The sequence below is a fragment of the Vicugna pacos genome, chromosome X (assembly GCF_048564905.1).
Source record: "Vicugna pacos chromosome X, VicPac4, whole genome shotgun sequence".
NCBI classification, from domain to species: Eukaryota; Metazoa; Chordata; class Mammalia; order Artiodactyla; family Camelidae; genus Vicugna; species Vicugna pacos.
In genome coordinates this window covers 36,718,127-36,733,880 of record NC_133023.1, presented here as the reverse complement: position 1 = coordinate 36,733,880, position 15,754 = coordinate 36,718,127, and the positions used below count along the sequence as shown (strand labels likewise).

Here is a 15,754-nt window from a genome sequence, read left to right as displayed (position 1 = left end):
CAAATTGCTCATTTGACATTTTTCCAATCCAGAATGTGAAGAGCTTCACAATGGACATTGCCTTATTTCTTCTTCTTCTTTTTTTCCCCACAGTATTTTCACAATCTTTTAAAGAAACCATGCAAATGAAGCACAAATACCTTCTTGTCATAAAAAATTTCCAAATGATAAAAAAAGCCCATGTCCCCTTTTATTCCTACCCAATCTTACTCTCCTGTCCAGAAGTTACACTGTTAACTCTTTAGCGTACCTACTTCCAGTCCCTCTCTATGCATTTATGAAAATATACAGGCATATATCAGTGTCTGGTTTTATTTTGGGTGTTTGTGTTTATAAATTGTATTATAATGTACATATTGCTTTGCAACTTGCCTTTTTCTTTTTTTTTTAGTTTTTCGTTTTTTTCCTTTCTCAGTTTTATTAGGTAGAATTATTACAGTGCACATACACATTATATTGTATGTAAATACATACATACAGTATACTGCACATTTTTTTTTAGTTAATGTGTGTGTATAGATCATTGTTTCTAAGAACAGATTAGAGCTTTAGCTTTTTAAACTTAATTAGTTATCAAAGGAATAAAGCCAACCACGCAATAAGAATCAACAAAATGCAGTAACCCAATCATAAAGGACAGTCAAATGTGCTTACACATATTCAAGAAATCAGTCGTCTTAGTTATAAATAATAAGTAGTTCATTTGTGTTCTTATTATTATTGCTATAATTTTTTAGATTCTTCATATAAATGATGTTATGCGTCATTTTTCTTTCTCTTTCCAGCCCACATCACTTAAAATGACAATCTTCAGGTCCATCCAGCAACTTGCCTTTTTCATTTAATGGACTATGTTAGGGGTCTTTTCATATCAGTACACATGGATTTATTCATACCATCATTCAATAAACGTCTATGGAACACTGCTATGGGTTTTATTGTTGTTCAGCAAATACTCACTCCCCTTTCCCCAGCTCCTCGGGGGAGGAGTCCATTTCCCCGCCCTACGGATATAGAGCTTCCGCCTGTGACTTGCTTAGGTTGATGGAATGTGGATGTTGGAAGTGACCATGTGCCAGATCCCAGCAGAAGCTTTTAGAGGCATTTTGCAAGTTCTGCTAGCTTTCTTGAACCCCTGCCCTCTACTCGAAGAGTAGTATGTCCCCCATGTTCTTCAGTCTGGTCCCTGGCACGTGAAGATGCATGGAGCAGACCTGAACTCAACCCACGGCCGGGAACAGAGTTACTATAGTTGACTATAGAACCGTGAGCCATAAAGAAACATTTGTTGCTGTAAGCCGTTGAGCTTTTGGAATTTCTGTAACTAAGCACGATCACAGCAAAAGCTGACTGATACAAATACTTGCTATGTGCCAGGCATTGCTCTAGACGCTAGGAAAACAACAAAAATCCCTGCCTACATGAAATTTACATGAAAAGCTGGCTCATATTCCATGGAATTGTTGAACCATGGTCAAGTATGGTCTCTTTTTCAGTCTTACAGTCCTTTTGTAGAAAGTGCCTTGCAGGCAATATCTGTGCATCCTCAATGCTTCTGGTACCTCCATCCCCACCTCTCCATCACTACTGCCACCTGGTCGGTTCTTCCCTCTTCACCTTTGACCTTGACTATGGGAGAACCCATTGGCTCTCCTCTAGGTTCTCCCCACGCTCAGATGTCCCATGTATTAGGACAGGTGCAGTTTCTAGCCATGATCTTGCCTCATGCAAAACTCAGTAACCTGCACTTTTCCCTTCTTTACAAAACACCAAGACTGGCCTTCAATGTCCATCACCTCTCAACTTTCCAACTTCATTCTTTCCTTAGTCCTGCACTCTCATGTTTTGCCAGAGCCGCCTGCTTACTGCCCAGGGCACACATCCTCTAGTGAATTTTGTGATTAGCTGGTCAGAATTTCCCCTGCAGGAATGAGGCAGTCACTCCCCCAGCTGCTGGGAGTGTTGGTGTGTGATGGCTTCCATGTGAATCCCTCTCTGGGGGTTGCTCTCAAATGAAGAGATCCACCTCACCCCAGGTTGACATTCCCTTCCCAGGGACAGCCTACATCCAATGACTGGTCAAAAGTGGCGGGGGGCGAGGGGGTGCTATAAAGACCCCTTCCCCTGTCTCAAGTCAAGGCCACTCTGAAAAGTCATTCCAGCTTCAGAACCATTCATGAGATTGGTGAAGGCCCTTTTTCGCGTGTGACTATATTGCAGCCCAACACTTTCCTTTGCCTGATCCTACTTCCTTGAGTCCTTCACAGGGTTGACCCCAAGGATACTTGCTAATACATTTTCTGAATGCTAAACTCCATCCCAGAGTCTGCTTCCTGGGGAAACTGACATCAATCATACCTTGTATGTCCTTGGGCCTTTCCCGTACTTTGAAACCTTCAATCATGCTGTTCTCTCCACCCAGAACACCGGAGCTATAATCCTCACCTAGTTAAAATTCCACCCATACTTTATGACCTCCCCCGATCACCACCTAGTCCATATAGTTTTTCCTGACTTTTTAACCCAGAAGCCCTTGCTCTCCCTTGGAAGCCCCAGCAGCAATGTTGTTTTCATACTTCTGTTGCGGTGCTGTGGGAGCTGACAAGTTGTAAGAAAAGAGCTTGGACTTTGAACTCAAGCAGGCTGGGACTCCTCTCCTTACTAGCCGTGTGACCACGGACGCCTCCGTTTTTCTCATCAATAAAATAAGAACAGAAAAAGACTAGCGCATAAAATTGTTGTTCGCATTACATGCAATAACACAGATAAAGTACCTGGGGGCAGAGGAGGTGTTGTTACGGAACACAGGTTAGTGTGCCTGAGGCACAGTGAGGCCAAACAAACCAAAATGTCAGAGTTTGGAGCAGAGAAAGGTGTATGGGAGGGCCGAGCAAGGAGGACAGGTGGCTCATGCTTGAAAAACCTGAACTCCCTGATAGTTTCCCGTCAGGGGAAAGGTTTTATAGACAAAATTTGGGGTGAGGCCAGCGGGATGTGTGACTTTCTTCTGATTGGTTGGTGGGGAGGTTACTGGGCGGTGCTCCAGGAATCTTGTGCTCAGCCTGAAGTTACCATCCTCCACCTGGGTGGAGCCATAGCTCCTGAGCAGAACTCAATGATATTGTTATGTATAGTACTGGAGAGGAACCAGGACCCTGCCCCAAGGCTGCACTATTGTTTCTTGACTGTTCCTCCCTTATTTCTGCATTCCCTCCCTTCCCTGATTAGAAACTACTTAAATCTGCCCTTTGGAACTCAGGGAAGGTCTAGGAAGCAGAATGAATCCCATTTCCTACAAGCAAGAAGTGGGGGACACAGAAAAGCTTTGTACCCTGGAGGACCCCACAGGGTCCTGCTTGGTTTCAGTGCCCAAGCAAGAGATCCTCTCATGCCCTCCTTTCTTCTTCCCTTTATCATATCTTGTATCTTTACTGATTATGCCGGTGCTTTGTGTACTTGTCTCATCTGCCTCTGGGCTTGGTAGGGGCTGGAATGTGCCTTAGCCTATCTTTATAGTCACACAGGACTTAGTGCAAAGAGCTTAATAGCTGTTGTCTCATTTCTGGGCAAACAGTTCCAGTTTGTTTTCAGAACCAAGAATTTCCATGTTATATCCCATAATCCATAAATTTATCACACAAATAAGGGAGTCCAGAATGTCTGTTGATGGGTTCTCCAGAGGAACTGTAGCTGCAGAGAGTTCTAACAGCCTTTTGGCTGGCCCTGTCTCTCCCTGCAAGCACCAACTGAAAAGGAAAGATGCCCTTAGAGAGTCTGGACTCAGATAAGAGCTAAGGAATTTCAAGGCAAACCATACACATCAGTGGTCCTGTTATTGCCAGAGAATAGGTTTTTGCCTTGTGCAGGAAAAGATTCAAGAGTGAGGCATGATAAAGTAAAAGCAAGTTTATTTCGAGAGATACATACTCCATAGAGTGCAGTCCAACTGAAAAGGAGAGAGAGAGCACCGAGAGGTGTGGGGGTGTTTAGTTTGAAAAAAAAGTAGATACATACTCCGTAGACAGAGTGCGGGCCATCTCAGAAGGCAAGAGAGAGAGCGACCACAAGGTCTGGAGTTAGTTTTTATGGGCTTGGTAATTTCATATGCTACGGAGTAGGACGATTGTTCCAACTATGTTGGGGAGGGACGGGGATTCCCAGAAATTGGGCCCTGCCCACTTTTTGACTTTTTATGGTCAGCCTGTGAAATGTCATGGCGCCTGTAGGTGTGCCATGAGGCTCAAGGTCTACTGGAAGTCAAATCTTCCACCATCTTTTTTCTAACCAGTTTGTCCTGTCCTCAGTTGTTGTGTCATTCCTTCAGTGGTTGTGCCCTGTCCCCTTCCCTCCTGTCTCATTGTGACTAAAGTTTCTTTTAATCAAAAAGTTTATGACCATAGTTGAGAATTCCAAAATAATCTTTAAGATTAGCTCCAGGGCAAGAAGTGACCAAGTTAACACAGCACTTAGCAACTGTTCAGAACATGTTTCTTGAATGAAGAAATGAATAGATGTGCTACCAGGAAGAGGGCAATAAAAGTTAACTCGGTTCTTTGTCATCTGAAAAAATGAATTTCTAACAGGAGACAGAAAGGGTGATATAAACAGAAGATTTTGTTAGTGAAGTAAAAAGGTGGTAAAATACAGTACCCCCCTGAGAATTGGGGGCAGGCTAATCCAAGAGAGGAAAGATGGCGCAGATCCTTTGTTTTCCCTGTTCTTATATCCTGGCTTAGGGACATTTTTGTGATTGATTGAGTGATTCAGGCTCAGGTTCTTTGGGTGCTCAGGCTGATTGACAGCTCACATTCCTTGTGCTCAGGCACGCCCATCTCTTTTACGCATATTTCTACCCATGATGCACACAGAGAAATCTACGGGAGGGTGTCTCAAGCTGTAATGTTAATTACATTATAATGAGCATTGGGTCAAGTTAAGCAGGGTCCTTCTCTCTACCATGCAGCTGCAGCATTCGATTCCAACCAGCTTCTTCACTGGCCTTCATTTAGAGAAAGTAAACGTTTTTGGGGCCCCTTATCCTGAGTGAAGGCATACTGTTATTTTCTGGGTTGCTCCTTCCCCCCTTCCTCTCCCCTTGCCTGGTGCTCATTCCTCTCTAACTGCCTAACAGATGGATGGCTGTGGCTGGGCCATGGGTGAAGTTCTGTAGAAGGGATCTTGTCAGATGCCCTCAGGTCCCCTTCAGGGAAAACCGAAGGGCAGAGTGGGACTCCTCTCTGATGCAGCCACTCTTAGCCCTGGTCGCTGGGGTAAATGAAAGACTCTTGTGTCTGACAGCACTGTTTCTGACCGTGGACACATCTGGTGATAATGCTGTAGTGTTGGAAGTGAACTTTATTAAAAACCCCAGCCTAGCTTTAAGTCCAAGTTTCTTAATAGGCATTAATGGCCCGTGTCGCTGGTTGAGTTCCCTCCAGAAGCAGACTGAGGGCGGAGACTACAATTAGCGTGCAGGGTGTTTATTGAGATCAACCCCTGTGGAAAGGAGGCAACAGAAGCAGGACAGGGCAGAGGGAAATGTCGTGCTGCAACACAGGTTCAGGGACATATTTGGCCAACCCTAGGGGGTTCTCTAGAGCTAGGTGGCCCTTCAAAGCTGTCCCATGTTGGGCTAAGATGATCAGGCATTTATACCCCTGCCTCAATCAGTCACTGTATGTGGGTTGTTCCCAGAGTGGTGTGATTTTGGGTGAGGTGGTTCTCTGTAGCTGAGCAGACCCTGAGGGGCTGAGAGGGCTAGAGTCTGTTCCCTGCACTGGCACAGCTGGGGTATCAAGTCCTTCCTTGGGTGGGGGGGCTTGGAGGTGTAGCTCCATGTTCACAGCTCGTTATACCCTATCCCTGTCCCTGTCCCCCCACCTTCTGCCATCCTTGTCCCTTTACACCCCAGCAGCACTAAAGTGCTTGAGGGCACCATGCCTTTGTTCATACTGCCTCTTTTCTTAGAATGTTCCTCCTCTCCTCTGTTGAGCTACCTTCCACTCATTCTTTTTAAAATTTTTTATTGAACGATAGTTGATTTACAATGTCGTGTTAGTTTCTGGATTAACCTCTGGGCATCATTTCCTCTAAGATGTTTTTCTGGACTCCTCAGAACCAGATAAGATGCTTTTCCATCGCGCTTGCAAAATATCTTGCACCTCAGGCTTCTTTCCCACGCTATTGTTGTGGGTCTGCTTGTGTTTCTGTCTCTCGTTCCAGATAGGGAGCCCCTGTTTATGTTCATTAAATGTATGATTGGGTAGAAGAATGATGGGGCTTGTTAACAGCACTGGTATGTGAGTGTGTAGTCCTGTTGGCTAAGAAATTACAAAGTAGATCAGTTACAACGTCATGTTTGTTTATTCAGACTTTTACACTTGTGATAAACATTCTCTGAAATCCTCTGAATCTTTTTTTCATTTGGCTGGCTGGCTGCTTTGCAAAATGAATACCGCCAGTGGTGCTTTGCTGAGCTGCTGTTTCCCAACCAGCAGGTTGGGACACTTTGATGGGTGGCGAAGATGTTCTTGAGGTGTCACAATTCCCTTGGTTTCCTCATTCTTTGATACCAATTTCTGATTGGCCGGGTGGGATGAGGGGTAATGTGGTAGACAGAGGAGGTGGGACAAGATGGGCAAATATGTGAACGTCTAGGGCTCGGATGTTTGGGGTGTGGGTGATTACAGAGCTAGATCAGCAAAGTGCTGGATGGAATGGAGCAGGAGGTAGGAGGCAGCACACCCTGCCTTGTCTCTATATCCTGCTTTGCACAAGGTTGGTGACCATAAGGTTTCGAATGATTGCAAATGATGTTACCACAGAAGCTTCCTGATGCAGAATCAGGTACCACTGCCAAGTCAAGATGAGCTGAGGATGGAAACTGAAGTGGAGCATGAACTGAGGGAAAATTTGCTCCATATATGTCTGTGTCAAGAATGCTCACATATTAGGACTCTTGTGGTTGCAAATGACAGAAACTCACCCGGAACCACCTTAGGCAAAAAGGAGGATCTGTTGGCTCCTGTAGAAAACCCTGGTAAAGGCAGAGAAGCAGCCGTCTTCTGGGAGTACAGTGATAGAGGCTAGTCCCCGACTAGGGTGGACAGTGCTGATTTCCCAGTGTCAGCTTTCTACTCTTAGACAGATATTTCCAGAAGACTGGACCGTGGATGCCAGCAGCTGCCAGCTTTCATCATCCCAGATTTCATTCCAATTCATAAAAGAAATATCCATGGGGCACCTATTACATGCCAGCCATTGTTCTGATGCTGGACTAGCAGGTGGAAGAAAGACAAGAATTTCTTATATTCTAGGGGAGGAAATTGAGACAGTAAAGAAAAGTAAAGAGGAACATTTTATAGTATATTTGAAAGTGACCAGTGCTATGGAAGGAAAAATTCAAGCATAGAAGAGGGATAGGGACTGCTGGGGGAAGGGGTGGATGTGGCCATTTAAATAGAGCCGTCAGGGAAGGACTTATGAGGGAGATGACATTTGAGCAAGGATGTGGGGAAAAGGGGGTGAGTCATGCAGGTCACTGGAGTTGGAGAGAATGGCAAGTGCAGAGGACGTGAGGTGGGCATGTACCTGGCGTGTGTGAGGAACATGAGCAAAGCCACTGAGACTGAACTGGGGTGAGCAAGGGGAATGGTAGTGGGAGATGAGGCTGGGGAAGTAAGGCAGGTTACATGGGGCTTTGTGGGTCATAGTAAAGACTCTTAGAGTATGAGATGGGAAACCACTAGAGGGTTTTGCTAGGAAGGGTAACATTATCTGATATGCCTTTGGCTCTGGCTTCTCTGTTGAGAATGAACCGTAGAGAGACAAGGGCAGAAGTAGGGAGACCATTTGCCTACTGCAATAATCCAGGTGCAAAATGATAGGGGCTTGGACCTGGTTTGCTCTTTGAGAAGAACTGCTCCAATTTAATGGGGAAATGAGGGCTGTGAAGTCATAAGGTGTCACATGGTCACAAGTATGGCTGGTTGCCCCAGTGAGAGCACCTGGGAGGAGTAGATACAGTTTATTTTTTAAAAATGTTTTACAGAGATCTTTTTTTTTTTTTGGTGGGTAGGGAGTTAATTCTGTGTTATTTTTCTTTTTAATGAAGGTACTGGGTATTGAACCCAGGACCTCATGCATGCTAAGCACACACTCTATCACTGAGCTATACCCTCCCCCAAGGAGTAGTTTATTTTAAATGTGGAAAGCTATTTCTAGAAGAAAGGAAACTGGGAGGCAGGCCACAATAACTGTCTACTTCAACCATTGTTTACTCAAGACTGCTTAAATTTACTTACAAACCAGAAACAGACTCACAAACATAGAAAACAAACTATGATTATCAAAGGAGAAAGGAGGGGAGGAATAAATCAGGAGTCTGGGATTAACAGATAGATATACACTACTAGATATAAGATAGATAAACAACAAGGACCTACTGTGTAGCACAGGAAACTATATTCAATTTCTTGTAATAACCTATAATGGAAAAGAATCTGAAAAAATATATATATCTCTATATATATCAGAATCATTTTGCTGTACACCTTACACTGTTAACACAACATTGTAAATCAATTATACTTCAGTATAAAAGAATATCTAAAAAAAGACTGCTTAAAAGTTTTAGAAGCATTCTCCTATGTGTTTGAATAGATCTAGGAAAAATTATTCACCTGTAAGTCGCACAATCTATTCCACTACAGTAGATTGTATTTCCAAAGATGGCCACTAAAACCTCTCCCATCCCATCGGCTCTTTTGCAATGTGACCTCGTCATGCCCCCATCAAGAAGAGAAATCTGTTTCCCCTCCCCTTGGATCTGCGCTGGCCCTCTGAGTTCTTTTCTTTTTTTGGGTGGTGGGTTGAGGGGGAGGTAATTAGGTTTATTAGTTACTTTTTTAATGGAGGTACTGGGGATTGAACCCAGGACCTCGTGCATGCTAAGCATGTGCTCTACCACTGAGCTATACCCTCCCAACCAATCAGTAATAGAATGTAGCAGAAGTGATGCTGGGCTCCAAGGCTAGGAATTAAGACATCTATTGCTTCTGCCTTTGCTGCTTGTAATACTCCCTGCATGTAAGAAATCTGATTGTTGTGAGACCACAATGTTGTGAGGAAGTCCTAGCTAACAATATGGTGAGACAGAGGCCATTCAGAGGAGCATCTAGATGCCAGATGTGAATGAAGCCTTATGGTACTTTCTAGTTCTATCTAGTCCCAAACCAAAAGCAGATGAGTGAATAATGCCCGCCGATGTTCTGTGGAGCAGCACTGGCCAGCTAAGCCCAAATCAGATTCCAGATTCACGGTATCATAAACAAATAAAATGAAACTAGAATGGCTCTTCAGAACATTCATGGTTGTCCTGAGTTGGACCAATCAGTCATTGGATGTGGTCACCCCAGCGAGGGGGGTGACCTTGGACGAGGCAGTTCTCTACAGCTAACGCTGTCCCTGAAGTTTGACAGCTGAAGACATTCTGCCAACAGCATTTCCAGCAGTTGAAGCCATAAGTCCTTCCTTAAAGGGATAACTTGGAAGTACCCCACAGTGTCCACAAATATTTTTTGTATATGACTATTTATTTATTTAACTCTCTTCTTGTTGATAAGTATTAAGATTCTTAAGATCTTTGGATATTCTCTTGTGGGTTTTTTGTTGTTGTTTTTATTTTTTTTCAGGGGGCTTAATTAGATTTATTTATTTATTCATTGGTTTTTTTCAAAGTATAGTCAGTTTACAATGTTGTGTCAGTTTCTGGTGTACAGCATCATGTTTCAGTCATACATATATATACATATATTCCCTTTCATATTCTTTTTCATTATAGGTTACTACAAGATATTGAATATAGTGGGAGTTTCCTTTCTATTTCTATTCCCTGGAAGAATATTCATAATATTGGAAAGGGATCTTCCTTGAATACTTGGCAGAACTTGACCACAAAACCATCTGGGCCTGGTGTTTTAATATATTGATTTCATTTCCTCAGTGCTTGTAGGACTACCCCAAATTTCTATTTTTCCCTGAATCAGGTTGGGTTGGTTATATTTTCTAGGAGTTTTGTCATTTTGTATAAGTTATAAGTTTATTGGCATTAATTTTTTCATAGTATTATCTTTTCAATAAACCAACTCTTGACTTTATTGATCCTCTCTGTTGTTTGTCTTCTATTTTATTACTTACATGTTTTATTTCCTCTTTTCTATTTTCTTTGAGTTCATCCTATTTTTCTTTGACTAACTTCTTAAGTTCAGTGCTTGGCCTATTACTTTTCATTTCATCTTATTTCACAATTTAAAAAAACTTTCTATTTTGAAATAATTGTAGATTCACAGAAATTTGCAAAAATACTACAGAGAGATCCTCTGTATCCTTTACCCAGTTTCTCCCAATTATTACATCTTGGGGAACCATAGTACAACATCAAAATCAGGAAAATTCCATTGGTACAGCATATGTGTATAGTTTTATGCTGTTTTATCATATGTCCTGATTTGTATAATCACCATCACATTCAAAATACGGAATTATTCCATCACTACCCAGATCTTCTGTGTGTAGCCTTGCTTTTTGATTTTTGTTTTTGTTTTTATTGAGGTATAACTGACATACAACCTTATATTAGTTTCAGGCATACAAAATAATGATTTGATATTTGTATATATTGTGAAGTGATCACCACAGTCAGTCTAGTTAACCTCTGTCACCATCGAACATATGCTTTCGTCTCGTCATCAGGTCCGATCAGGATGTTGACCTTAGCCACACCAATGTCATAGAGCTTCTTCACAGCCTGTTTGACCTGGTGCTTGTTGGCCTTGACATCCGCAACAAACAGTGTGTTGTTGTCTTCTGTTTTCTAATGGCTGACTCAGTGGCCAGGGGGAACTTGATGATGGCTAGTGGTCAAGTTTGTTTCTCCTGGGGGTGCTCTTCAGAGGCTATTTGGGCTGCCTTCAGAGCTGTGGTGTCTGAGGTCCCTGGAAGGTGGGTGATATGCGGATCTTCTTTTTTATTTTTCTTTATGGCTGTGGATGCCTTTCAGCACTGCTTTCTTGGCCCCCAAAGCCTTTGCTTTTGCTTCAGCTTTGGGAGGGGCAGAGGCTTCCTTCTTCACTTTCAGCATCATCTTTGGGCCATAGACACTTAAAAAATGTGTACTCTGCTGTTATTGGGTGGAATGTTCTATAAATGTTGATTAGATCCTGTTGCCTGATGAGGTGTTGAGTTCTCATATATTCTTGGTGATTGTCTGCCTAGAAGTTTTTATCAGTTGTTTATAGAAGAGTGTTGAAGTCACCATATGTATTTGTGAATTTTCTATTTTTCCTTTTCAGTTGTATTAATTAATTTTTGCTTTATGTATTCTGCAGCTCTGTTGGTTAATGTATACGCACTTAAGATTGCTATGTCTTTTTGGTAGATTGACCCTTTTATCATTATCTAAAATTCTGCTCTGCCCGAAGTAATATATTTGTTCTAAAGACTATTTTAGCAGATAATAACACAGCCACTCCTGCATTCTTCTGATTGATGTTTGCATAGTATATATTTTCCTATTCTTTTACTTTCAACCTACCTATATCATATTTGAAGTGAGTTTCATAGTTGGGTTATGTGTTTTAGTCTACTCTATCTATCTCTGTCATTTAATTGGTATAATTAGACTGTTTACATTAATGTAAATAATGATATGTTAAGGCTTACATTTGCCATTTTAACTTTTGTTTTCTGTGTTTTTTGTTTGTTTCTGTTTCTTTTACCTGCACTCCTGTGGGTTACAATCTCATTTTGATTTCTTTGTAGTATTTTTAAAAAAAATTTAATAGCTTTAAAAATTATAAAAATAATACGTGTTTTTTATAACAAATTCAAATAATCTATAAAGCAAGAAATAAAATTCCATTCTTCTGAAGAGGTACAAAATAAAATAAAGTATTGTATTTCAAGCTACCGGATTGGAAAGATTTGAAGAATGACAAGGTGGTGGTCATAGTAGAAAACCAGTTATCACTGGCTACGTAGAGAGAAGGTATCGGGAGAACATAAATATAAACATTCTTTAATGTTATTTAAAAGAATGACAATATACAACACTGGTAAGCATGTAGGCCAGGGTTTCTCAACCTTAGCACTACTGACATAATTTTTGTTGTGGGGAACCATACCATGTATTGTAGGATGCTTAGCAGTATCTCTGGCCTCTACCACTAGGTACCAGTAGCATCTTCAACCCTACTCCTCAGATTCTATAGTATTTATTAGTATATCTCTTTGTATGGATTTTTAGTGGTTGACCTAAGTACTAATTGTACATACATAAATAATCACAGTCTACTACTGTCTACATTTTACCAGTTTGAGTGAACTGTAGAAATCTTATCTCCCTGTTAAATCTTTTCCTCTCCCCTGTTTATAATGATCTTAAATATTTCCTCTACATATGTTGAGACCCATATCATATGTTATCTCTTTTCTTGCTTCAAAAGTCAAGATTTAGGGGGGATGGTATAGCTCAGTGGTATAGCGCATGCTTAGTATGCATGAGGTCATGGGTTGGATCCCTAGTACCTCTGTTAGACAAACAAAAAAATAATAATATATAAGTAATCTAGCTACCCTCCTCTTAAAAGTCAAAATTAAAAAAACTCAAAAGAAGGAAAGTCTCCTTTCTTTATGTATATTTTTACTCTTTCCCTTATTTTTATTTCTTGCTGATATTTTCAGTTTCCTTCTTTTATCATTTCTTTTCTTTTTCAAGAATTTCCTGGAGGAAATCCTTCTAGGATAGGTCTGCTGGTGACAGATTCTTTTAGGTTTCCTTTATCTGAGAATGTCTTAATTTCCTCTTCATTCCTAAAGAGCATTTTAACTGGATATCGAATTCTAAGTTGACCATTCTTTTAACACTTGAAAAATTTTGTGTCACTTTCTTATGGCCTGCGTGGTTTCTGATGAGAATTCCACTTCCATTTGAATTGTTTTCCCTATAGGTACGGTGTAATTTTTCTCTTACTGATTTCAAGATTTTTCTTTGTCATTCATTTTCAGAAGTTTTATTATCATGTACTATGGCATGGATTTCTTTGACCCTCTATTTTGTGTTTGCTCAGCTTCTTGAGTCTGTAGGCTTATGCTTTTGCCAAATTTGGGGACATTTTACCCATTATTTTTTCAAATACTTTTTCAATCCCACACTCTTTCTTCTCTCTCCTCATGACTCCAAAGACATGAATGTTAGATCTTTTGCTCTATTTGTACAGGTCCCTGAGGCTTTGTTTATTATTATTAATTTTTTTACAGTTTTTTTCTCTCTGTTATTTAGACTAAATAATTCCTATTGTTCTATCTTCGTGTTCACTCATTTGCTCTTCTGTCTTCTTCATTCTGATGTTTAGCCTATCAAGTGAGATATTTTACTTAGGTTATTGTATTTTTCAGTTTCAGTTTCCATTTGGTTCTTCTTTTTATCTTCGGTTTCTTTACTGACACTTTCTATTTTTTCATTAGTTTTTATTGTGTTGTAATCGCTCCTTGAAGCATTTTTGTGATGGCTGTTTTTAAAATCCTTGTTAGATGATTCCACTATCTGTTGACACCTCATTGTTGATGTCTGATTGTCTTTTCTTATTTAAGTTGACATTTTCCTGGCTCTTGATATGATGAGTGATTTTAGATTGTATCCTGGACATTTTTGGTATTGTGTTATGATACACTGGGTCTTACTTAATTCTTCTGTTCTAGTGGTCTTCCTCTGACACCATGCTTTCAGGGGAATATGGATACAACCTCTTTCCTGCCAGGTTAGGGGTGGAAGTCCAGCCTCTGTTAACACCCGGGGGTTGAAAGTGGCACTTTGTTACCACTAGATGGTGGTGAAAGTCATGACTCTCCACAAGACCTCTGACACCATGCCAGCAGGGAGAAGGAAGGGTTCCCTTTTACCATCAGATGGGAATGGAAGTCCTGTTTCCCCATGTGATTTCCGCCAGCTGCATGGAGGGACATTTCATTATTATCTGACTGAGTTGAAAGTCTTACCTCCCCAGTTGATCTTCCATTACATCACCCTGGCCGGGGGCTTGGGGTGCCTTGTTATAGCCTGGTAAAGGTGGAAGTCTGCTTTCTCCCTTTGGCATTTGCTGATGTGTGCCACAGTTATTTCCATGATGTTTGGCTGGAATACAGTGGTTATTGTCCAAAAGTTCTCTGCCTTGCTAGGTTGCCCCTTTCTTGATCCTTTGGGTAGAAACAGCAAGCTTTTTTAGGGGCTTTTTTTTTCATACCTGCTGGCATTTCTGGGTTGGCAGCTTTTCTAGCACCCAGTCTGAGACGTATACGGCAGAAAGAATATCCAAGGAACTCACTCCTTGGGTTCCGAGGTTCCTAACTGGTCTGCCTTCTCTTCTCCCCCTTTCAAAGTTTTATGTTTGTTTTATGTATAGTATCCAAGGTTTTTAGCTATAATTTGTGAGAGAAATAAGAGGAAGTATGTCTACTCTTTTGTTCAGGACTAGAAGTCTCCATTCAGTAATTGTTAATATGTAACATTTTCATGTTACTCAGATTAAGAACTTTATCATTTTTCTTATGATTTTTTTCTTTACTGATTAGTTATTTATATTGCGTTCTTAATTTCCAAATATATAGGATGTACTTTTTTGGTTATTTTACTAAACCTACTTGCCTGTGGGTGAGAAAGTTGCTTAAATAAAATTTTAAAAATAAATTCTTCAGATTTTCATTTGTAAGTGGGGATAATAATAGTTTTACTCTCATAGGGTTGTGAAGATTAAATGGATCTGTCCATGAACTTTCCTAAGAAATCATGGGAACCTTCACCATTTTTTTCTTGATCCTCCTTCCACATAACTTCCTGGGGTAAGATGCTTTTTTAAATGAAAATTTTATTGAAATATAATTGCTATACCATATAAATCACTATTTAAAGTGTACAATATAATAGTTTATAGTATATTTACAGAATTGTGTGAACACTACCACGATCAATTTTAGAACACTTTCATCTTCCCTCAGCAAAACCCCTTAGCAGGCATCTCCCCCACCCCCATCTAGACTTAGGAAGTCACTAATCTATTTTATGCCTCTATATATTTGCCTATTCTGGACATTTCGTATAAATAGAATCATACAATATGTAGTCTTTTGTGACTGGCTTCTTTCACTTAGCATAATGTTTTCAGAGTTGATCCATACTGTAGCATGTATCAGTATTTCTTTCATTTTTATTGCCAAATGTTATTCTATTGTATGATTATACCACATTTTACTTATCTCTTCATCAGTTGATAGGCATATGGATTATTTCCACTTTGGGGCTATTATGAATAATGATGCTATGAACATGTATGTACAAGTTTTCTGTGGACATATGTTTTCATTTCTCTTGGATATATTCCTAGGAGTGGAATTACTGGATCTTGTGGTAACTCTGTTTAGCCTTTAGAGGAATTGCCAGACTTTTCCATAGCAGCTGCCCCATTTTACATTCATACTAACAATAAATGAGGGTTCCAATTGCTCCGCATCCTCACTAACACTCATTATTATCTGTCTTTTTTGTTAGAGCCAACCTAGTGGGTGTGACATGTTATCTCACTTTGGGTTTGATTTGTATTTCTCTAATGGCTAATGATGTTGTGTATCTTCATGTGCTTATTGGCCACTTTACGTTTTCTTTGGAGGAATGTGTATTGAAATCCTTTGCCATTTAAAAAAA

General features: G+C 40.5%; 1 pseudogene; it reads right to left on the bottom strand.

Annotated features, from left to right (window-relative positions):
- LOC102544008 (ubinuclein-1 pseudogene) overlaps positions 1-14,153 on the bottom strand; it is a 36,681-nt pseudogene extending 22,528 nt beyond the window's left edge.
- Positions 14,154-15,754: the final 1,601 nt, after the last annotated feature.